This window comes from Panthera leo, chromosome C1, assembly GCF_018350215.1.
Source record: "Panthera leo isolate Ple1 chromosome C1, P.leo_Ple1_pat1.1, whole genome shotgun sequence".
Classification (NCBI taxonomy): Eukaryota; Metazoa; Chordata; class Mammalia; order Carnivora; family Felidae; genus Panthera; species Panthera leo.
This window is the reverse complement of record NC_056686.1, coordinates 192,975,351-192,998,738: the sequence shown is the minus strand read 5'-3', so window position 1 is coordinate 192,998,738 and position 23,388 is coordinate 192,975,351. Positions and strand designations below refer to the sequence as shown.

Below are 23,388 nucleotides of genomic sequence, written 5' to 3'. Positions count from 1 at the left end.
ATTTTGCAAGAGTCTTGGGGGCATCTCATCTCAATTCCCTACTTTCCAAATTCTTTGTTTTCTTACAGGGATACAAGTATACATTTGGGAGAGAAACAGAGTAGGCAGAAGGTAGTGCAGAAACTTATTATAATTTTGAAGCTAATTAAACTTCAGTGGAAGCCTCAGCCTGTGAGTCACACTTGACCGTAAATATTATCAGACTCCTACAACATGGAAGGCATCTCCAGATGCTGTTGTTCCGATGGTCACTGTAGTGTTAACCTCTGTTAAACTGGTATTTTATGGGCGATAATTCCAGGATAGTCACAGTCTGTTTGAAAGTTGATTGTGAAATAGCCTGAGGGGGACTTTGGCAGTCTTAACTGCTTCATGAAATTTCATAAACACCACCACCTATGCGAAAAAGTAGATGATGGGACTTATATGTAATATAGCCAAATTCTAAATTTGAATTTCTTCCCTAAATTCCTTGACATAATCCAGCATTGTGACCCTCTGTGAATTCTTGATGCTATTTATGGAAAATTTTCACCACCCACCTCTCTGTTTATTTGAGTCATTTTTCAAAACAGGGAGAGTGCGAAGTCTCTATATGTGGACAGGAGAGAAATCCAAGTACTCAAAATTTAAAGTAAACTAAGAATTTCAGTTTTTGCTGGTTAGGCTTTCCAACTGATCAGAGACAACGTGCCAGACGCTATCGTTATTTTTTGCTCATTTTCTCAGTTGGACTTTGAACTCTAAAAATGGGTAAGATTGAGCTCTGCAGCCTGATGTGTTAGGTTTGTAGAGTTCTTCATAGTCTTCAGAGACTTCTGCGCTCGTATTCATTAGGTCATTATCTTCTTACATTTACTGCGTGAGGTGTGTGGGACAGGCGTTATTTTCCAGCTGAAAGAGAAAGAGAGAAGCTAAGTGGCTTGTCCCTGAATCACAGCTTAGTTCACAAGAAGAGAAGCTCCAAAAGGACAGGCGATTTTGTCTGCTTTGTTCACTCATGTATCCCCAGTGCCTGGAACAGCGCGCGGCACCTAGTAGGTGTTAATAACATTTTGTAGGATTAACCAACGAATCTGATTAGGAAAACGGGGAACAGAATTCATTTCTTCAGTTCTACAAACTTTTCTATTGCACCTTTTATACTGGCGAGAGATGTTTTCTGGATTCAACTGTTGTCAGGTTTGTGGAGGCAAGTCCAATGGGCCTTCTCCATGGGGGGGGGGGGGGGGGGTTGGGGAGGACGGGAACCCTCGCCTCACAGTGACAGAGAAAGGAGAGGCGGGCATTTATGGGGAACCCCCATTTCCCTAAGTAGTCAGAGAAGAAGGTCTCTCGGGTGCCTCTGTTCCGAGGGCGCTGGTCTCCCTTTGGCGGCGGAGTGGGAATTCTCTGGAATTCCGGGGCTCGGCAGGCTCTGGGTGGCTGCCACTCCCGCGGTCCCCGCTGGGCGGCGGGCTAGCTGCGGCAGGAGGCGGGGCTGCTGCGTTCTCCCTTCCCGGACACTGAGGCGAGGGCACCACCCTCCCGCCCCCGGGCGGCCGCCGCAAGGTGAGGAGGGGCCGGGGCGGGGCGGTTGGATGGGGAGGTGGGGCCGGCGCGGGGGCGGGGGCGCGGGGAGGCAGGGCCTAGGCGGGGCCACCGAGTGAGGAGGCGGGGCCGGGCCGGGGCCGGGGCGGGGCGGGTGAGCAGGAAGGCGGGGCCCGGGCAGCTAGGCCGATCGCTCTGGCGGCCCGGGCTGCTACGCTGGCAACAACTGCAGCATCCTCCTTCTCTCTTCCGCTTCTTTCTCTTCTCCCCCTCTTGCTCCTCATCCATTACCGGCCTCACACTTTTTTATTTCTTTCCCTTAGAGCACTCTTTCTCCAGGTCCAGCAGTAGTCTCAGAGAGCACCGCGGCAATCTCCCGATTTGCGCCCAGGTGAAAGATCTGTTACCACTCTCGTGCTGTCTAGGGCGTTCTGCACTCCCTCGCCCGGTTTCTCACCGGCAGAGGGAGCCTCCGCGGGGCAAAGGCGGGAGAAGGGTCTCCGTGCTACCGGCCTAGGTGAGCTGAGCTGTCCTGAAGTGTCAGTCCCGGCTTCTCCGCGTGTCCTCCTGGAGCCGGTCGCTGGCTCTGGGCTCCGGAGGAAAGGGGGGTGCGACTTTGTAGATCACCTCGAAGCTCCAGGATTAATGCTACCTTAGATTAGGATGTGCAGCCATGCAAAGATGATAGGAGTGGGATTTCGAGGTGAAGCAAACTTAAGCCGTGAACTGCTTGTTGCGGACTGAGGGGCACTTGTTCACTGGCATATAATATTCCCTGTAAGTGCTCCACAAACAACTTGAAAGATAAAATAAATATTCAGAGTTTTGAAATACAGGAAAAATAAAGGTTGATGGGAGTGGAGTGTGGGGCATGAGGAAATGAGAAGGGATGAATTTTGCCTTTTTCTGAGTTTTAGTCTTTACGCCTGTATTTTTTTTTACCCCCTTTTTAAAATGATGAAAAGGAACATCCATGATTTACCTAATCCTTTTCTCTTTCTTCTTTTTAAAGGTTGTTTCAGGGCTGCTCTGCTGGCTGTCTTCTTTCTCTTTGTCTTCTATTTGGAGATAAAAATTTCAAAAATGTGTGGGAAAGAAGGCAGGAGTGTGGAGGGGTGTGATTGGGGAAAGGAAGGAGTGAAGTGACTCAAATTAGAAAGGACATTTTGAATTGGAACGTTGGTGTTATTCTCCCTGGTTCCACCAGGCTCTGGGATTAGGTCAGCAAATGCAAAACTTTCAGTAGCAAGAAGCACATTTCTCAAGATCGTTGTTTGCCACCAGCTGTGAGCTCTTATTACAGTGCTTCTAGGACATTGACCCCAACAGTGAGGCATACATCCTTGTGTGCACACATAAATATGTAATGTTACAAACAGCAATGCATTTTCTAAAGACAAATCATTTGAGGGCTTGGGGATTGAACTATGCATGACATTTGTAAAGAAAATAAAAGGTATTATCTGGAGGTATGGGGCAAAAAGATCAATGGCTGTTGGTAAGGATGTGTGACATTAAATTCAAATGTACACTAGATTTTTAAAAAATCAGCTACGGGCACCTGGGTGGCTCAGTCGGTTAAGTATTCAACTTCAGCTCAGGTCATGATCTCAAGATCCGTGAGTTCGAGCCCTGCATCGGGCTCTGTGCTGACAGCTCAGAGCCTGGAGCCTGCTTCAGATTCTGTGTCTCTTTCTCTCTCTCTGCCCCTCCCCTGTTCATGCTCTGTCTCAAAAATAAACATTAAAAATTTTTTTTAAATAAAAAATAAAAAGCTAGAATTGAAAATGACTGCAAACCCAACTGTCTAGTTTAAGTTAAGTGATATTACAAGGAGATGATTATATTTGAGAAGAAGAAATCAAGTTTCTGACAGATGAATCTCTTCTATTAAAAATACCAATTTAAATTTATTTCAAAATTTAATTTAGATCTCTCTTTATATATATGCTTTTAATTTTAGAGAAAGAGAGAGAGTGTGGGGGAGAGGGGCAGAGGGAGAGAGAGAGAGAGGAAGAGAGAGAGAATCTCAAGCAGGCTTCATGCTCAGCACAGAGCCTAATACGGGGCTCCATCCCACGACCCTGGGATCATGACCTGAGTCAAAATCAAAAGTGGGACACTCAACCGACTGAGCCACCCAGGTGCCCCCAGATCTCTTTTTTAACACACTTGATGACTTTGTCTCTTGTCCAACAAATATAAATTGTTATATAAGGCGGTTCCCCTTCAAATCCATGCAGGTTCTTGAAAAATGCAATATGTGATAGACATGGGTGTAATAAGCAGGCAGTTCATCAATTCACTGCTCTTGACTCTTCTGGAAGCCGAAGAGTGAGGTTCTGATACAATATCTTTTGTGCGTTCCAGTTCCTCCACGATTTCCAAATCTCACACAGGTACAGATTGGAGACTAGGTAAGCCAGACCATAGCTGAGTCATAGCTGAGTGTCCTGTGACCTTATCTAGGGTCTTGCAAAGACCACTCTATCCAGAATTTATAGCATACACAAAATGGGTAAAAGCAACATCAGCATGAGAAATCTAGAGCACAATGGAACTGAAAGGGAGGTGATAGGGAATTAGATCAGGCAAAGGATGAGTACTGATATAAACAGTCAGTTCCAGGGAACTGTACTAGGCACCAGAGAGATTTATGTGAGAACAACAACGAACTCACATGTCAGAAAGTCTAACAATGGAATGGGAAAGAGATGCATACATATTATGTATGAACAGTTCATTGTGTCTTGTTTCCCATACATGTGAAATGGGAAGAATGGTGATGAAGATGATGGTAATACAAATAATAATAATAGTAATATCTAATTGTTACTGATCATTTTCTACATGGCAGGCATTTTTCTCAGTGTCTTACTTGTATTGAATGTGTATATCACAATTGTTCATTATGGGTTCTGTCCTCAGGATTGTGAGACTTTCAGATTACCTGTTCTCTACCCACTGAGTGTCATTGCATGTCCCTGTCCTGGAATAACCCCAGTCTCACACTCTTCTGTCAACCTAGGGTTGAAAACCAACAACGGAGGAAGGGAACGTCTTCCTCTTGATAAACGGAACCGTGGAAATCGCTACTGAATTTGAGGTATAAAATTCCATTTGTGATGTCAGCTTCCCCTGTCCTATACTGTATTGAACTGGAATTTGATTCCGGGAAGTTTCTCTTTACCCCATTCTTTGCCCTGAAAAATTACAGCATCGTAAAAACAAATTAATAAATTACTTTTATGAAGTGTACATGGTGTTTGCCTACGATTGTATAGCAGTGTTTGAATTGGAGCAAGGTTCGCATGGTGAGACACTGCTCCCTCACATAATTACAGCTTCACAAGTCATCAGGTAATACTTCTAGCAACTTGAGTAGGTGGAGTTGGTATAGTTTAAGCCTCCTTCACAAAATACCCCCAAATTTTAATGCTCCAAAAGGCTGTCAAAAATAAAATGTTGAAGACACTTAGGTTACACTAGTATAATATTTTTAAAATTTTTCTCTTAATGTTTATTCATTTTTGAGAGAGAGAGAGAGAGAGAGAGAGAGCATGAGCAGGGGAGGGGCAAAAAGAGAGGGAGACACAGAATCCGAAGCAGGCTCCAGGCTCCGAGCTGTCAGCACAGAGCACAATGGAGGGCTCGAACCCACAAACCATGAGATCATGACTGAGCCGAAGTCGGACGCTCAACCGACTGAATCGCTGAGGCACCCCTTAAGGGGTATATAAGAGAAATCTGAGCTCATGAAGAAAAATGCAAAATTCCCTATTTCGCTAAGGAAAACTATGTTCATGTATTTTAAAATACATGACCACTGTGTTGGTCCTATCTCAGATTTGTAAGAAAACCTCTATATTTATAAGAAAGCAGAACTGAAATCTTTTGAAAGTAAACATCTAATGAACAAAAATGTAAACATTAAAGTGTGTTTGATTCGTTTTTCAAAATTGCTTCAGAATTTATCAGTTATCTATTACAAACAAACCACTCCAGGTTTAGTAGCATAAAACAATACTTGCATTCTTTGTGTTAGAGCTAAGAATAGCACACAGCGAGAACAAATTGTCTCTGGAGCCTTAGCTGGGGAGACTCAAAAGCCGAGTTCACCTGACAGATGGTGACTGGAAGGAAATGGTGGTGTTTTCACTCACATGTGAGGGTGTTAGTGCCAACTGTATCTTGGATCTCAGGTGGGCTTTCAAATAGAACATTTACCAGTGACCTTCTTCTGTGGTCTCTCTAAATGGCTACTTTGGACTTCCTCACAGTATGCAAATGGTTACTGAGAGCAAGCCTTCTCCAAAAGCAAACTTGGATGCATGACATTTTATGATTGACCCCAGAGATCATATAGCGTTATCTTTCCCCTCTGCTATTGACCAAGGAAGTCACAAAAGTCCAGTAGATTTCAGGTGGTGCCGCATAGACCCAGCCTTTTTATAGGAGGCCATCTTTTGAAAATACAATATATTGTAGTCTTCCCATAGGCTTACAATTCACCTCTCCCTTGTGTGAAGATACACTTATATTTTCCTATGACGTCCTCAAGACTCATCCAATTGTGAGAATGAGAAGCAGCTTTATTTTCATAGCCTTTAAGTGCTGGCTCCTTTAACTTACTCTTTTAGCTCATCTCTCTTCTCTCTCACTTTCTAAGTTAGCAGCTGATAACCAAATGCATTTTCAACACTGCTTGCTAATCTAGCCAGGTCACCATATTCCTCAGGTATATTTTCTATTAGCTGTTATTGCAGAAAATAGTTTTGCTGAAATTTTGCCTGTGCGTAACAAGTGTCCTCTTTTGTCCAACTTGGACTAACAATCTCCTGAAAGCTTTCCCAACTTCTTCCCAGTCCCAAAGCCAGTGTGCTGAATGTTTTAGGTTTTTATCAGCTTCGCACTCCACTCTTAATACTAAAACCAATACTACTGCTGCTATCGTGATAAACCACCCCAACACTTAGTCATGTAAAACAGCTATCTTCAAGCACAAGGATTCTGTGGGTGAGGAAGTTGGGTAGGGCACAGTATGGATGATTTGTCTGTACCCCGTGGTGTCTGGATCTTCAGGGATGGAAGTCGAAATGACCCCACTTATCCTTCCACACAATAGACCTGTGTGTGTCTATTTTCCCCACAGTGCTGGGCTCCAGGGTTAGATGTCCTGGTTCCTAAAGGATGAACCCCTATATCAAGGTTTGGAACATGGGTTTTGTTAAACTGTCGGCTAAGGTTGTTGCCTGAGTCTATGTGTCCATGGACAAGCAGGCAGGAAGTACAGTCCTGACCTTCCCAGGAGGAAGCAGGATGAGGTTACGTAATGCAGACTCAAGGAATGTATTTGGTGTCCAGGTGACCCTCTCCGTCACCTCTTGGTAGGTACTCTTGTTCAATTCTGACAGTAAATAGCCAAGCGCAGCATTTGGGGCTGAAAAGACCGTATTGCCCAGGGGCTCAGATGCTGTTGAATGAAAAATCTATCTTACAATATTTTACATTCCCATTGTCTTTATATTCTTTCTAGTGAAGTCACTTTCTTTATGAATCTTAATATTACAAAATATAACATCTTAACTTATTTTTTTACTTTTATATTATGTTAAGACTTACTAACAATGATTATTTAACTTCAGGTCAGATAGATGAGATATAGCCTTTCCTGGTAGTGGAAAAAAGTTAAGATAAGAGCAAGATGCTACTTGCAAAACATTTCAGAAATTAAATATTTGCTCTGCAGTAACATGAGAGGGAAATATTTTTTAAGAGCAAAATTTTGATCATGACTGCTGATTAACCAACCGTATTGATCGTTAAGGGTAGACAATTTAATTGTCATGACACTAAGACAATAACAGGCTTTTGAAGTAATTTTCTTTAAAGAATAATAGTACTTTGTTACATAAATCTATCTCAGAGTGCCCAGTAGATTTTTATCTGTTAAAATTAGATGTAATCTAAAAAATACAAGCCACCAAATGAAGTTGATTTTTGAAACCATATTTTCTACAAAAAAAAAAAAAAAGATTCATAAAGCCATTTGGAATGTTTATTTTTGAATTTTCCTTTACCTTGTTGTAAAGTAAAATAGTAGTGTTAGGATTTGAAAAGATTTTGAAATCATTTGGTTTAACTCCCTCCCTTTGTAGAGAAAGAAACTAGAAAGTTTATTTGAGTCACCTAAGATCATGCTGCTAATTACTGCCAGAACTTCCAACTAACGTGTCAAAATCTAGTATAAAATGCTCTCTGTCACAATGTCCTTGGAATAATAAGTGTTTATTTTTTCCATCTTGATGACAAATTTCCTGCTTTTTTTGTTTGCTTGTTATTTTCACTAAGTAAGCTTCAGCCTGCAGTCTGAATTTCTATTTCTTTTCCTGAAAACAAATAAAAGTTTTGGAGAGGATTGCTTTGTATGCGCCTGTCTAGTATTAAAATATGAAAAAGAAACCTCTTCACCCAATATATACTTTTGTCTATTGCATAGAATGTTAAAATTGCTTACCCATTTCTCTCACATAAGGAAGCTGTTCCAAAGGATACCAGCCAGCATCAGTAGAACAAAGAAGGAAAGTAGGAATATAAGTAGACTCCCACTGAAATTTCTAGTTTGCTTAGATTTTGATATCTCATAGGTCTTGGATAACTGCTGCTGGATATAAGCACTTTTTTCCTGGTTTTGTTTTTAATTCTTAGTTGAACTGTTACTAAGTCACTGGAATTTGTTAATAGCTAGAAAACTTGATAACCCAAGACTGCCAATTTTTCTCCCTGGGTTTTGTTTGTGTTTTCTTCTTTTTCTTTGGAATTACATGAAATGTAACAGTTTAGATTTATTACCGTTTCATATCTTTAAAAATAATCTAGTAACTGCAAATAGAACTAATAACCTTCTGTTAATTTAATTTTGGGTTATTTTCTTCTCGCCCCTTTCCTGTCAGAATTCCTCTCCATCATACTTTCCTTACAGATGTAACCCATGCTTTGAAAAATATATTTGTGATACAGTGCTTGCATTTGGCATCTCTTTTGCAGTGCTTTACAATTGAGTTACATGCGAGTTACCTTTCTCAGCACGCTGATGCAAATGGCATTTTATGTACCTGTTGCTTATTGGATAGTATGCATTTCATATTTTTTTGTAAATGGAAACAGAAAGCGAACTGTCTTTATATGATTTACTGCTATTAATATGGATGCTACAAACATCAAAAGTAAGTACGGTTCCATTCATATTTATATTTGCAAATGATTTCTATGGGCTTTATGCGAGAGGTTTCCATGGGAATAATAAAAGACATGCCCTCTGCTGCAGCTTGCATAACATGCTGATAATCACACTCTATTTATTGGGAACTTCACGGCTTTCCTGTGATTGGTGTCAGGGAGCTACAGTTGCCTCTACTGCAGAGCATCTCGATTACTGAATTGTATGTGATCTTGTGTAGGACATATGTCTGATCCTCAGCGTGCTTGAAGAACACTTCAGTAAGAAATATACTCACTAGAAAACGTGTTGTTTGATTCTTGGGTGTAAACAGCTTCACTGTTAATCAGATACATTAAAATAATAAACAGTACCTGCTGCTTACTCCTTAAAGAGTTAAGTTTGCCACATTCGTTGAGAAACACGCTAAAAAGCTTTTGCTGAAAGTAGTTTGAGGGCACAGTTGTTCATTTTCTCTGCCAAGTTCCTCAGGACAGTTTTGAACTTTTTGCAAGTCTCTGTGTACATCATTTTCTTCTTAAAATACCCCCCAACTCCATCATAAACCTGATTATCAAAAGGGACTTGGGGAGAGGGGGGCAAAAGTAGATTTTACACCTGCTAAATTCTTATGCTGTCTTTAGAGGTCAACAGGAAAATAAAAGGATTTCATCAAGATTTTCCGACTTCATGAAAAAAATATGTATTGTTTATGTTGAATCCTGGAAGCCTCTACTTAGAAAGGAATCTATTAGGCAAAAAGCTTTGCATATTGTAAGCTTGATGTTATGTTCAGAAGTGAAAAGTATCGCAGATGACTAAATAATTTGGGGTGACAAAAAAATAAAAGGTCTAAGCACGTCCTCAGATATCACTAAAAGAGTCATTTGAAAACATTGAAACTAGAGCCTAAACTGAACACATTGTCAATATCCGACCGGCCATCTGTGAAAGCCCATGTGCAGCACGTTCTTTCCCCCAGCCCTGCAGAATCCCTGGCCATGGGGCTCTGCATCCAAGGCTGAGATCTGGCTGCCAGGTTCTCCCATGGGGACGCCCAATCAGTCTTGCTTTTTTGAGAATTGTGACACGAGCCAGACAGTTTCCAGTTTCTGTGCTCCAGAAGCCCTCATCGGCTTAATTTTCTAAATAACAGTCTTTCCATTTGGAAATAGCATACCAACCATGTAAACATGTTTACCCTGATATGCTTTATAAATGATCATTTCTCTCCATATTGTGGTTCCTTGGTAATACATTCACACTTAAAAGGAAGGAGTGTCTGCACAATACATTAACCTCATGGTTTCCGAATTTTTCTTTTAACAAAATATTATTTCTAGCCACTTTCAAAGAAAATCATATGTTTTCTCTGTTCTATTCGACAGGTAAAAGTTATTCTAGAGAGTAGAGGGTGTTGGCAACTCCTTTCAGTTGCTTTTTGGGATGGCATGGAGGCACTTTGGAGAAGCCCCAGGGAGCCACAGGAAACAGCCTTCAAACCCTTTCCTTAGTCTAATGCATTAACTAAGAAAATTAGGAATTTCTTTTCTAATTAGAAACAGATTTAGGACAGCCTCTTTTTAAGTATACATTGAGCACATGCCATGACTATAAAGTTGAATAAAGTGAACATATATGTAAAGATTTCAAGAAGAGTCTGGGCCTAAATACTTGCACACAAATATTTTTCTGGAATGATTCCACTGTTGAAATCCTCAAAAGGATCTCAAATTAGAGAATTCATTGGATTACAATTTCGTTAAATTGCGGTAATAGAGTGTGATTCTTCTATCTTGGAATTTTACAACATGCCTTCTTATTTTTTCTCTTTCTACACCTCTTCCCATCATCTATTGAATGGGTAAAAATCTTACCATGAAGAACTGATTAATAAATTGAACACAACTTAATTTTGTTTAACATACAGTTTATCACTTTGAGTTTCAAAGAACATCAAAGTACAAAAGGCGATCGAAGGCAAAACAGAATCAAAGTATTTGTAGGACCTCTGAACTCTACAGGTATTTTGGTTTTTGCTTTTGATGCCTGCAGCTGAATGCCATCCTTGAATTAACACAGTTGCCAGCTCTTTTGCAGAAGGGGAAAGAGAAGCAGGACACATTAGAGATGCATAGGTGTTGCATTAAAGTTAACTTTCAATGTTCCGCTCAGGAAGATGCACGTGTTTTATGGCATAGGAGGAACAAAAAAACAAAACAACAACAAAAACACTTTTCCTGTACGAAGTTTTTCCAGCTCTACCCAGTATTATGTCCTGGGGATTTATGTCCTGTCTCATTCTGAAAGGGCTAGAGATGGCTTAGAAAATAAAATATAGTGTGAAAAAAAATTTTTAAGGCTAAAGCCAAACAGAGCCCAAAGAAATGAATCAAAATGTATGCAGGAGGATGAGATTTAAAGTATTTGGTAGGAAGTTTGCCTCCAAGCTTTCTGATAGTTACTACAAATAAGAGAAATGTAATGGACTATAGAGCCTTTATTTTTATTCAAAAATAGGAGACACATTCATATCTAGAGATGGGCTTTTTTAGTGGCAATCTCAAACAAGAATTTAATCCCTTGTTTACAAAGGAAGAACACTGAACTATGGATGAATAGCCTGTGAACAGGAGAGGAGAAAGCGTTAAGCAAGTAAATAAACCTTATGCAGTGATTTAAAATACTAAAACAGAAACTTGATCCAAATGCAAAAGAATATGTCTATATATTTTAATTGCATTGATAAGACATAAAGCCTTGGGATTTTTTTTTAAGTTTATTTATTTTGAGAGAGAGAGAGAGAGAGAGAGCACACACGAGCGGCCCAAGAGTGTGCACTTGCATAAGTGGGGGGGGGGGGTGCTGAGAGAGGGGGAGCAAAAGAGAATCCCAAGCACTATTAGTGCAGAGTCTGATGGGGGGCTCCAACTCACAAATCTGGAGATCATGACCTGAGCCGAAATTGGATGCTTAACCAACTGAGCAACCCAGGCGCTCCAGAATTTTTTTACAATGGTTAATCCAACACGTTTTTCACTAGTCACTAAAGCTGATCACTTTGTCTTATTCTTTATTCTCCTATTGGTTCTTAAGTTTGATTATTTAATCGTGAGGTTGATAAGACCTTCATTACTAATGAATGGAGGTGCAGAACAAGGTCCGGTCATGGTTAGCTGAGGGCAAAGCTAGATTTTCTTGTGTGCAGTGTAGAACTTGGTCTCCTAGCAACACCTCCTTTCTGAGTGGTGGTTCAAATATCCAGTTCCTTTACCGGGAATGAGATCACTTCTAGAAGCACAGTCTTTGCTACAAATTAGGTTTTGTCAGGTGGTGGTTTTACAAGATCTCCTTACCAGATGCAAAACAAATTGTTAAAAATTTGTTTTGACGTTCCTTGACATAGATAATTAACATCTTTTCTCCCTACTCCCACCCTATTAAAAACATGGAATTGTAGAGCCCAAAGAAATATTCATCAGGAATGGAAACCAACTAAATATGTAAGAGAGAATTAGAGAGTGAGTGAGGAAAACTAATCAATTAGGACCACAGACCCAGCAGCTCTGGAGGATTTGAAACTGATATAACAGTTGAAAAAAAGAGAAACTGATTTACAAGAGTAAATTTATAATAGTATTTGGCAACTATATAAGACTATCTATCTATATATTTATTTTAATATTTGATTGCATGTAAATATTTATGAACACAAATATTCAGGAAATAGTAATTTATTGAATTGTTTTTGATATAAAATATTTAATAATATTAGAAATATATCTTACCCATGAGAATCCTGCTCTGATCTAAGATTGAAATTATTGATTCTTTTCTCTATATTTGGTACTTTATTCATTAGCTCAGTGTGAGATAGTCTCTCTTGCTTCAAACTAGACTTAAGTTATGAAAAAAACTTATAGGATATTGAGGCTTCTTTATTTTTACCATCAGAAAAACATTGTATAGTTTCCTTACTGTCATGCTAGTTGTTTATAGTTTGTTACTTTTGATTTACCCACAGCCCCAAATAGAATGTAAGTTCCATGAGAGAGAGATTTTACTTTGTTATTGTTCACGGGTCTAACCCGTGTTTTAAAGAATATCTGGCAAGAAGAAAAACCTCAGCGAATACTGATTAAATCAATTAATGAATCATGATAGGAATAAAGCGACAAAGGCTTTGTGTGACATCAAATCACTTATGCTGTCACACAAAGGGGAGTGAAAAGGTGACAGCTCACAAAGTCCAAATGCGTGCCCTGCAGATACTGGGGATGGCTTGACACTGGTCATTTGACAAGGACAGTTGTCTTTTGACTGTAGTACAGTGTTTCATGTAGGCTTACCTAGGAACCAAAGTGTTTTTGCCTTGAAAATCCTACTCATGTCTCCTTTGGTGTTCGTCATCCATTTCAAAATCATGACACAAACCAGATAAAACGGGATGCGATGATTATCAGTTCCACCGCCCACTCGGAGGGTAATTCATGCCCTTTCTAGCTTCACTGAATTCTGATTGAATTTTCCAATGGGAAGTGAGAACAGTTCTGTTTTCCAGCCTGGTGACCCCATACAAAGCAGCCTATTTCCCTTCGTGAAACAACTTTCCTTTTCTTTCTGACTCTTCTGATTAGTTTGCTTATTTGAGTTTTATTGATCTTGAGGGCAAATTCTCCTCTGATTATCATTTCTATGAAATTTCAGTTGTATTTTTTGACTTTCATTCATCTCTCCCTTCTAGAGACACCAACTTAACATTTCTCATTGTTTCCTCATTTAAAAGAAAACACGATATTGCAAAATAATAAAATGCTATAGCTATTCATATTGTCACCATCGCTTCACCATCATGGTTTTACCTGTTACCTCCTACCTGGACACTTAATTTTTCATTGACCCAATCACAGGTACATACTGTATTTATTTCATTATGTTCTCATAACATCATATTATAAACACATTTCTATATACTTCCATGTATAAACTTTAGCAGTGCCATGATATTTTACCATGTTAATATGACATGGAGTATAACACAAACTTTCTAATGCTGGACCCTCTGCTTTTTATCCAAACTTTCACCAGCATAGCATGCCTGATTTTTATTGAACGGCTACTGAACTCACAACTTACCTATTGCTGTATGATTTCTATATGACTTCATGTTATATCTTCGTAATTCTCAACTCCAGTAGACCCAATGTCTTCTTTAATAACAGAATACGGTAACACTTTCTTTACTGTATTCTGAAATAAAAATAGATAACATAACCGCATACACAAAAACCCCAGAGTTAGAGGGACACTGAGGCAATTCTCCCCCATGTGCCAGTCTGCCACGTGGTCAGCAGCGTGCACGCTTCTTTTGGTCGGTTTTCCTGGCATCTCCCAGGATCCCAGAAATAATCCCAGAGCTGAAGTATCCCATTCTGTAACTGTATTCAGAATCACCTCATGTCTCTCACAGCCAAAGAACTGATAAGGCAAGTTTCATGCCTGACTGTCTCACTCCTTAAGAAAGAAGAAAAAAAAAAGCTTTTTTTCCTAGAAAAACTTTGGTGAATTTGTAGTAGCTGGCTCAGTGTTTTGCCCAGTCATACTTAAATCGCTGTGGAGAACATGGCTTGGCTGTATTATCTCCGGTGCCACAAATGAAGTGGAAAGATAATGATAGCTGTCAAACAATGCCACCCTCCTCTTTCGTTTGTATGGAAAGTCAGAGTCACAGTGTATTCCCTCTCTTTAGTTTTATTCATTATCAGTGGTGATATCTATCTCTTATTTTGTGAGTAGCTACTCCGGATTTTTTCTTTTTCTTTTTTCTTTTTTTGGTCTGGAAAGAGAACCAGTTCTACCTACCGTGTACTATTACATAGATCTTACAGCAGCCTTCCTAGCTGATAAAGTCAAAGGCATGATGTCTTTATTATTTACATTCTTTTTATATTTTTATTGTTACTCTAAGCTCACAAACTTATAATAACAATGCAGGAAATGATTTTGAAAAACCATAACACACCCTTACCAGAGATGCCTAAGGCCGTCCCACTCGTCCTTAGTAAAAAACAATATATTTATGGACTATAAACATAAAACATGGAACATCCACAAAAACATAGAACATCAATTTTTAAAAGATGACATTTTTCACAATAACCACATGATGGTTGCTTTCTTGAAAATGGATGCAATTTGTAACAAATAAATCACAAATACACTATAAAAAAGATACAATTTTAAAATTCATCTTCGCTTATAGAGTATAGTTTATGTTTCATTGCCTAAATAACAATGGGGAATACTAGACAACAGACACCAGTGTAGAACACAGCTCGTATAAATTATGAAAAGACCTTGTAGACTTGAGGTATCTAAATTGGTATGGCTCCTTTAAGAAACTTCATTAGAGTTTTAATGGATTTTCTTTTTGCTCACTTCCTCTAATTTAAAGTGGACTGTTATGAGAACGGTGGCAAAGTCAAGTCTTTAAAATACCCAGAACGTAGGCATCTGGATGGCCCAGACAGTTAAGAGTCTGCTCTGGACTTTGGCTCAGGTCATGATCTCACAGTTCATGAGTTAGAGCCCCACATCCAGTGGGAGCTTGCTTGGGATTCTCTCTCTCTCTCCTTCTCTCTCTGCCTCCCCTCTGCTTGTGTTCTCTGTCTCTCTGTCTCTGTCTCTCTCTCTCTGTCTCAAAATAAATAAACTTTAAATAAATAAATAAATAAATAAATAAATAAATAAATAATCAAATCCCCAGAAAGTTTAAAATGATACCTTAGTTTCTTTAACAGAAAGTGGAGTTCATTAAAATCATCCCAGTAGACTTTCCTTTAAAAATCCATCAAAGCATCCGAATAATTGAGAACATAAGTAGGTAGTTTCATTGTAAGTATATGCAGAGTACAACAAACTTCACCTTCTTTGTTGCCTTTTTCTCTTCCCTCTTTCTCAACCATATAGACTCGTTTTATGGGAAAGGTTTGAGACAATCATGTTCTTTTTTCCTGGGTGATGGGGCGGATGCTTGTTCAATGGTTTTAAAGCCACATGCTGCAGGGCAGTCTCACCTGGCATCTCTCTGCTCCTCCAACTGCCTTCTTGGGTCCCACTTCAGCCTGCAAATGCAAGGTCCTGCTCCAGAAATTGTCCACAGGGGGTCACAATCATAAGCTGTGACATATTAAGCATCATTTTCGATTGCTAAAAGGGCAGAAAAGTGAAAACAAACTCATTAAAATGTTTTAATTAATTGGATTTCTTCTCATCTAAGGAAAAAATATGACACATATTTATAAATATCCACATTAACCTAAGCCAATGGCTTCACACTGGATTACTAGTTACTATGGGTAAAATGAGAGAAACTGACAAGGCTGTTCCACACTTAACCTCTAACCAATTCAGTACAGCACAAATTGTGTTGATAATGGGAACATTTTTAGCAATTTATTTTAACAGAAGGAGAAATGTACATTTTCCCCTAAAGTAATTATAAGATTTATGAATAGGTTAAAGGGGAAAGGACAAAAAAATCATATTGCAGTTTTGTCTTGGCAAAATATTCCTAACAAAATTGTACTTCTAGAATCCATAAACAAAACTGCAGGGGGACCAAGGCATGTTCAGCATGAAGATAATGAAACTAATGAATTGTTCATGTAGCCATAGGTTCCTGTAAAACTTATTTAAAATGCTATTCCTTATATGCCATTGGTTAAGACCTTTTGTTGAGGGGTTGAAATTATCAAAGGCTTTCTGACATGTAGCCAAAGGGAAAGCAGATTTGTGTTTACTTCAAGCTGTATTGTGTTCAAGTATGTATGTGTGCCTCCCGTGTGATCATGAAGTTACTGCTGGCAGTCCCAAAGCAGGGAAGGCTTCTGGAAACATGCCAATGTCAGCTGTGCCCGCTTACCTGGGGACATGAGGGTGCAGAGACACAGGTCACTGTGCTATTGGAGCATGTCCTATGGCACCCAGCCCTGGAAATAGGCATGTGAGCCATGGAGAAGAAACCAGGTTGGAAATGAACGAGTCAGGATCGCCACATTAAAGGTGGGGTTCTCTTCTCTTTCTCCACTGGAAAATACTAATATGAAATCATTGACATATTAAGAAAATGTAAAAAATATGCAATCAAAAGATTAAGAAAAAAAGATATAAAAGACTGAGTTAGGCAGTTAATAAGAATATTATATTTGTCTGGATTTTATGATATTTATGGTATGTGTCATCTTACTAAAATATCTGGTTTAATACAAGTTATACCTCAATAAAAATAATTATAATAATCTAGTTTGTAGTGATTTATTTCTTCACTATAAATAAGAATTCATTTTGTATCTGATGCTGTACTTGTGATTTTAGATTTTTTTTCTTTTAAAAAAATGTTTTTAATGTTTATTTATTTTTGAGAGACAGAGAGTGACACAGAGCACGAGTGGGGGAGACACAGAGAGATAGAGGGGTGACACAGAATCTGAAGCAAGCTCCAGGCTCTGAGCTGTCAGCACAGAGCCCAACCTGGGGCTCGAACTCACAGACTGCGAGATCATGACCTGAGCCGAAGTTGGATGCTTTACTGCCTGAGCCACCCAGGTGACCCTAGATTCTTTTTCTTAAAGAAGTTTCCCCAGTGTTTATAATCTTCTATATCCACAAAACCTGGATCTATACTTTAATTCTTTGCATTAATTGTCTCTTTTGTGGCCGTATATTATCAGTTGATATTAGGTAGGATGTGTGAGGCAGAGAACCAATCTTGGGTTTTACAACCTACTGTTTCCTGATACCAAGTATTGCAATACTGGTATTGCAAGATATATCTTGGGCACATCAGCACCACCTTCCCACAGACATCCTGGTGTTGCTAAGGCATTTCATAAGCAAAGTTCTCTCTTTCCAGGTGGTAGATTCTTAACCTCTTCAGGATCTCTGGGGTAGTTAGAATTTTTTTGTGGGATTGTGATGCCTCCAGCTTTGGTTTTCACAATTCCGGACTTCAAGCTGTATTACAAAGCTGTAATCATCAAAACAGTATGGTACTGGCACAAAAACAGACACAGAGATCAATGGAATAGAACAGAGAACCCAGAAATGGACCCACAAACTATGGCTAACTAATCTTTGACAAAGCAGGAGAGAATTTCCAATGGGGGAAAAAAAAAGTCTCTTTAGCAAACTTGACAGTGACATGAAGAAGAATGAACCTGGACAACTTTCTTACACCATACACAAAAATAAACTCAAAATGGATGAAAGACCTAAATGTAAGGCAGGAAGCCATCAAAACCCTCAAGGAGAAAGCAAGAAAAAACCTCTTTGACCTTGGCCACAGCAACTTCTTACTTGACATGTCTCCAGAGGCAAGGGAAACAAAAGCAAAAATGAACTATCAGGACCTTATCAAGATAAAGAAACTTCTGCATAGTGAAGGAAGCAAACTGCAAAACTAAAAGGGAACTGATGGAATGGGAGAAGATATTTGCAAGTGAAATATCAGATAAAGAGTTACTATCCAGAATCTGTAAAGAACTTATCAAATTCAACACCCAAAAAGCAAATAATCCAGTGAAGAAATGGACAAAAGACATCCATAGACACTTTTCCAAAGAGGACATCCAGATAGCTAACAGACACATGAAAAAATGCTCAACATCACTCATCATAAGGGAAATATAAATCAAAACCACAATGAGATACCCCCTCATACCTGTGAAAATGGCTAAAATGAACAACTCAGGCAACAACAGATGTTGGTGAGGATGTGGAGAAAGAGGAAGCCTTTTGCACTGCTGGTGGGAATGCAAACTGGTGCAGGCACTCTGGAAAACAGTATAGAAGTTCCTTAAAAAATTAAAAATAGAACTACCCTACAACCCAGCAATTGCACTTCTAGGTATTTATCCAAAGGACACAGGAGTGCTGTTTCGAAGGGGCACTTTCACCCTAATGTTTATAGCAGCGCTATCGACAATAGCCAAAGTATGGAAAGAGCCCAAATGCCCATCAACTGATGAATGGATAAAGAAGATATGGTATATATATATATGATGAAATATTACTTGGTGCTCAAAAAGAATGAAATCTTGCCATTTCCAATAACATGGAAGGAACTAGAGTGTATTATGTTAAGCAAAATTAGTCAGAGAAAGATAAATATCATATGACTTCACTCATATGTGGAATTTAAGATACAAAGCAGGTGAACATAAAGGAGAGGAAGCAAAATTAATATAAAAACAGAGAGGGAAACAAAGCATAAGAGATTCTTAAACACAGAGAGCAAACTGAGGGTTGCTGGAAGGGTTTTGGGTGGTAGGATGGGCTAAATGGGCAAGGGACATTAAGGAGGATATTTGTTGGGATGAGCACTGGGTATTATATTTAAGTGATGAATCACTAAATTCTATTCCTGGAAAAAAAAAAAAGAATTTGTTGTGGGAAAACAATACATTCTCAGTCAAGCATGAAAGAATGATACCTTGGGGATTTTCCATAAAGTATTGAATTACTAAAAACGATATATCTAATTTGCCACACGCTACTGTACTGTTTTCCTCTCTTTACATCAGCCTTTTGGGATAATGTTGACCTTTATTTAAAAGTGAGCAAAATTCTCACATAATTAACAGCACACTCTTCCTTAACTTGGAAAGCTCCCTGAACACTGAGGTCACAACACCAAAACCTGAACAGATTGTCTACCATTTTCTATATTCATTTCAAAATTTTAGCGTATCAGGAGAATAAATCTAGAAGGTGGCCTCTGTTGAAACACTTAAGGAAAATGCACAGTGAACATATCTTTACATAGGGGTTATGCATATTTTCGTAGACACATCAGAGTAAATTAACATGAATTGGTCTCAGAAGAGATAATTTCTGAAAGGTATTCTGAGACCTGAGAAGAGTTAGGTCATTTGAAATGGTTTATTATTTCCTCTTAGGAGAATCAAATACATTTATTAATAGCTGGTCTGAATTTTGGGGTGGCCAATTTCTTGCTTATAAACTAAGGGCAAACATTTGCTAAAATCAAGTTTGTTAGAGTTTATTTTGACTCTCATATAATAGAAGGAGTATCTTTATTTGATCTTCCTTTTTAAAAAAATAATAGCAGTCACCAATTAGTGAGAAAGAATAGCTTATGCCTCCATCACCACACCATCCTGAGTATTGAAATATTGAATGTAGACAGCATCTGATTGTGTCAGAGTTCTCATGCATGGTTGTCTTTCCAGTTGATGGAAGGTTTCATTCCCTAATAAGCTGTCTCTACCATTAATCTGGTTTTCTGAAAATTAAAGGGGACAAAATAAAGAAATCCTTTATGAGTTCAGCTGAACACTTCCATTTTCTATTTTATCTTTTCTACTATATGATCTCCCTCTCCACGTTTGAATATCCTCCTGTAATTATTGGAAATTTAGATACTGACTGGGTCCTTTCATGCTAGTACCATGCAAGCAGCATATTGAATGAAGTGACAGAGAAAACAAGGAGGAATAAACCTCGCTTTTTGTTAGTGCAAGTGAGTGAAACTTACAACTATTCTGGGTTAGCACTCCACGGGATATCAGAGTACTACAGGAAAAATCCATATGCTGTAGCAGTCATGGAGTTATTTAGAAATTTGGAGACTTTCCTTTGCTTTAGCATTACACGTAGGGGATAATTTTATTGTTCATAATATGATACAATATAACTTTTTGGGAAAAATGCCAGTGAAAGACTCCATGCTTTTGCTATCTATTTGAAAAGCTTAAATTTTAGATGCATTAGAATCCCTGACCTACCACAAACAAACAAGTAAACAACCAAACTGACAAATTTTGAAAGGATTTCAGCCTTAAATCCTTAAAAGATCAGTTTCATTTCAGCCTCAGTTTTATTTTTATGACATCAAATTTATTTAATTTTATCAGTTATGCTAGATTTCTCTTTAAAACAATATTAATATTAGAGTACAACATTAAAATAGTATAGAACACATAGCCACACATTGAAAGAGTAACATTTGCATACAAATTTCCAGGATATTGGAATCGAATTTGACTTTGAAGTAAGCTATGCACACATGGTTTACTTAAACAAGGTATTTCTCAATGTGTTTATTTTCCCTTAACATATATTACTTTTCTTGGAACACTGATTAGGGGTCAGAATTTTGCAAGGAATGAGTCTGGTGATGAATTTTTGTTACTGCATACTGTATCACACCATGCTGAATTGATTATCATAATCAGAGATTTTATAGGATGACTATGATGTAATAGAAGAAACACAGTATTTAAAAATCATACAAACCATTATACAGTAAGATCTTTCACTAAGTGTGGCTCTACTAGGGATATGACCTCCGTTTTTGTCAGAAATGGGGCTGAATAGACCATGCTGCAAGACGGATTTCTTTTTATTTAACTTGAGGACAGTCTGTATTCTTCTACCCACCCAGGTAGCTTCATTATCTGAAAGGTCAGTAAACATCTCTGTAAAATTCCCTTTCGGATTCCTGAAAAGTGCTTTTAGTTCCACCACGTTTAAAAGCAATTTTGGATAATCAGAAAATGTCATTCTCCCTGGTTAGCTGAAAGTCAGAGAGGAAGAGTTTGTGAAAGTTAAAATGAAAGAGGAATGTGGATTTGACGGTTGATATGTATAACTTTTCCAGATGGCTCCTAACCCAGCCCAGCCAAAATAGCAACTTTGTTAGGGGGACTTCATTTGCTGTTTGAGCAAATGTACTTCATAGGCCACAGTGCAAATCTCTCTGGTGACTTCTGTTAGAATCATGAGATTTCGTGCCAGAAGATCTTATCATCCTTGGTAGCCCATCTTCTCTCTTCGTCTTCATCATCATCCCTCTCTTTCACCAGACCCACTCAGCATTGCACATGTGTAATGGAGCCACATGTCAGGCAGTTCAACTGATGAACAAGAAAAATAGCATGAAGTGAGAAGCAAATGAAACCCATGCTTTGAGTTTGTGAAAATACAAATAAAATTATAATTCAGTCAAACTTTTTTTTCAAATCAAGTAGTTCCAAATAAAGGTGAAGCTGTCACCAGCAGAAGGCCTGTTAGACTGGTCACATTGCAGCTAGTGCAGATGCCTCAAAAAGGCAGAAGCATCAAAAGCATGCAAAGACAGTCAGCTAACATCATATTCAATGGTGAAAAATGGAAAGGTTTTTCCCTAAGATCAGGAATAAGACAAGGATGTCCACTCTCACCACTTTTATTCAACATAGTACTGAAAGTCCTAGCCACAGAAATCAGACCAGAAATGAAATGCATCCCTATTGGTAAGAAAAACTCACTATTTGCAGAGGACATGAAACCATATATAGAAAATCCTAAAGATTCCGCCAAAAAAACTACCCCAAACTTCTTCAAAACAGCCCCTACAAATTCTTCAGAACAACACAACTGACCCCTGACCAGACACACACCTGGCTCATTCAGCTTTATCTAGAATGTCCCCTAACTAGTTATATATACACATCTTTGCATGTTTCATGGACCAGAGCTCCTCCAGGAAGGAAAAATTACAGGAATCAGGCCAAGGATCAGAATCAAAGCACGGAATTGATAAATGACTTCAGTAATGTCACAGGATACAAAATCAATATAGAGAATCTGTTGCATTATACGCTAATAATGAAGAAGCAGAGAGCGAAATTAAGAAAACAATCCCATTTACAATTGCATCAAAAAATAATAAAATTATGAGAAATCAAGTTAACCAAAGGGTGAAAGACCCATACTCTTAAAAGTACAAAACACTGATGAAAGACACTGAAAATGACACAAACAAAAGGAAAGATATTCCATGGTCAGGGATTGGAAAAACAAATATTGTTAACATGTCCATACTATCCAATGATATCTGCAGATTTAATACAAGCCCTATCAAAATACTAACAGCATGTTTCACAGAACTAGAACAAATAATCCTGAAATTTGTATGAAACCACATGAGACCCAGCATAGCCAAAGCAATCTTGAGAAAGAAAAACCAACCTGGAGGTATTAGAACCTCAGATTTAAAGATATACTACAAAGTTGTAGTAATCAAAAGAGTATTGTACTGGCACAAAAATAGAACAGAATAGAGAGTCCAGAAATAAACCCTCATTAATATGGTCAATTAGTCTACAACAAAGGAGGCAAGTATATGCAATGGGAAAAAGTCACTTCAACAAATGGTGTTGGGAGAACTGGACAGCTACATGCCAGAGAATGAAACCAGACCATTTTCTAACACCATACACAAAAATAACTCAAATTGCACTAAAGACATAAATGTGAGGCCTGAAACCATAAAAATCTTAGAAGAGAGCACAGGCAGGCATTTCTCTAACATTGGTTGTAGCAACATCCTTTTAGATATGTCTCCTAAGGCAAGAGAAACAAATGCAAAAATGAACTATTGAGACTACATCAAAATAAAAAGCTTCTGCACAGCAAAACAAAAACAAAAACAAAACAACCAACAAAACTAAAAGACAACCTATGGAATGGAAGAAGATATTTACAAATGGCATATCTAATAAAGACTTAGTATCCAAAATATGTAGGAAACTTCTATAACTCAACACCAAAACAACAAATGATCCAATTAAAAA

The 23,388-nt window shown here is 38.5% G+C and overlaps 1 long non-coding RNA gene across 1 annotated transcript; it reads right to left on the bottom strand.

Moving 5' to 3' along the window:
* Window positions 1–11,241: 11,241 nt before the first annotated feature.
* LOC122228191 lies at window positions 11,242–16,840 on the bottom strand. The gene is made up of 4 exons (XR_006206466.1): window positions 16,674–16,840; window positions 15,826–15,958; window positions 13,886–13,999; window positions 11,242–11,372 (listed from the first exon to the last, which is right to left on the bottom strand). It is a non-coding gene; the product is annotated as an uncharacterized LOC122228191 (long non-coding RNA).
* Window positions 16,841–23,388: the final 6,548 nt, after the last annotated feature.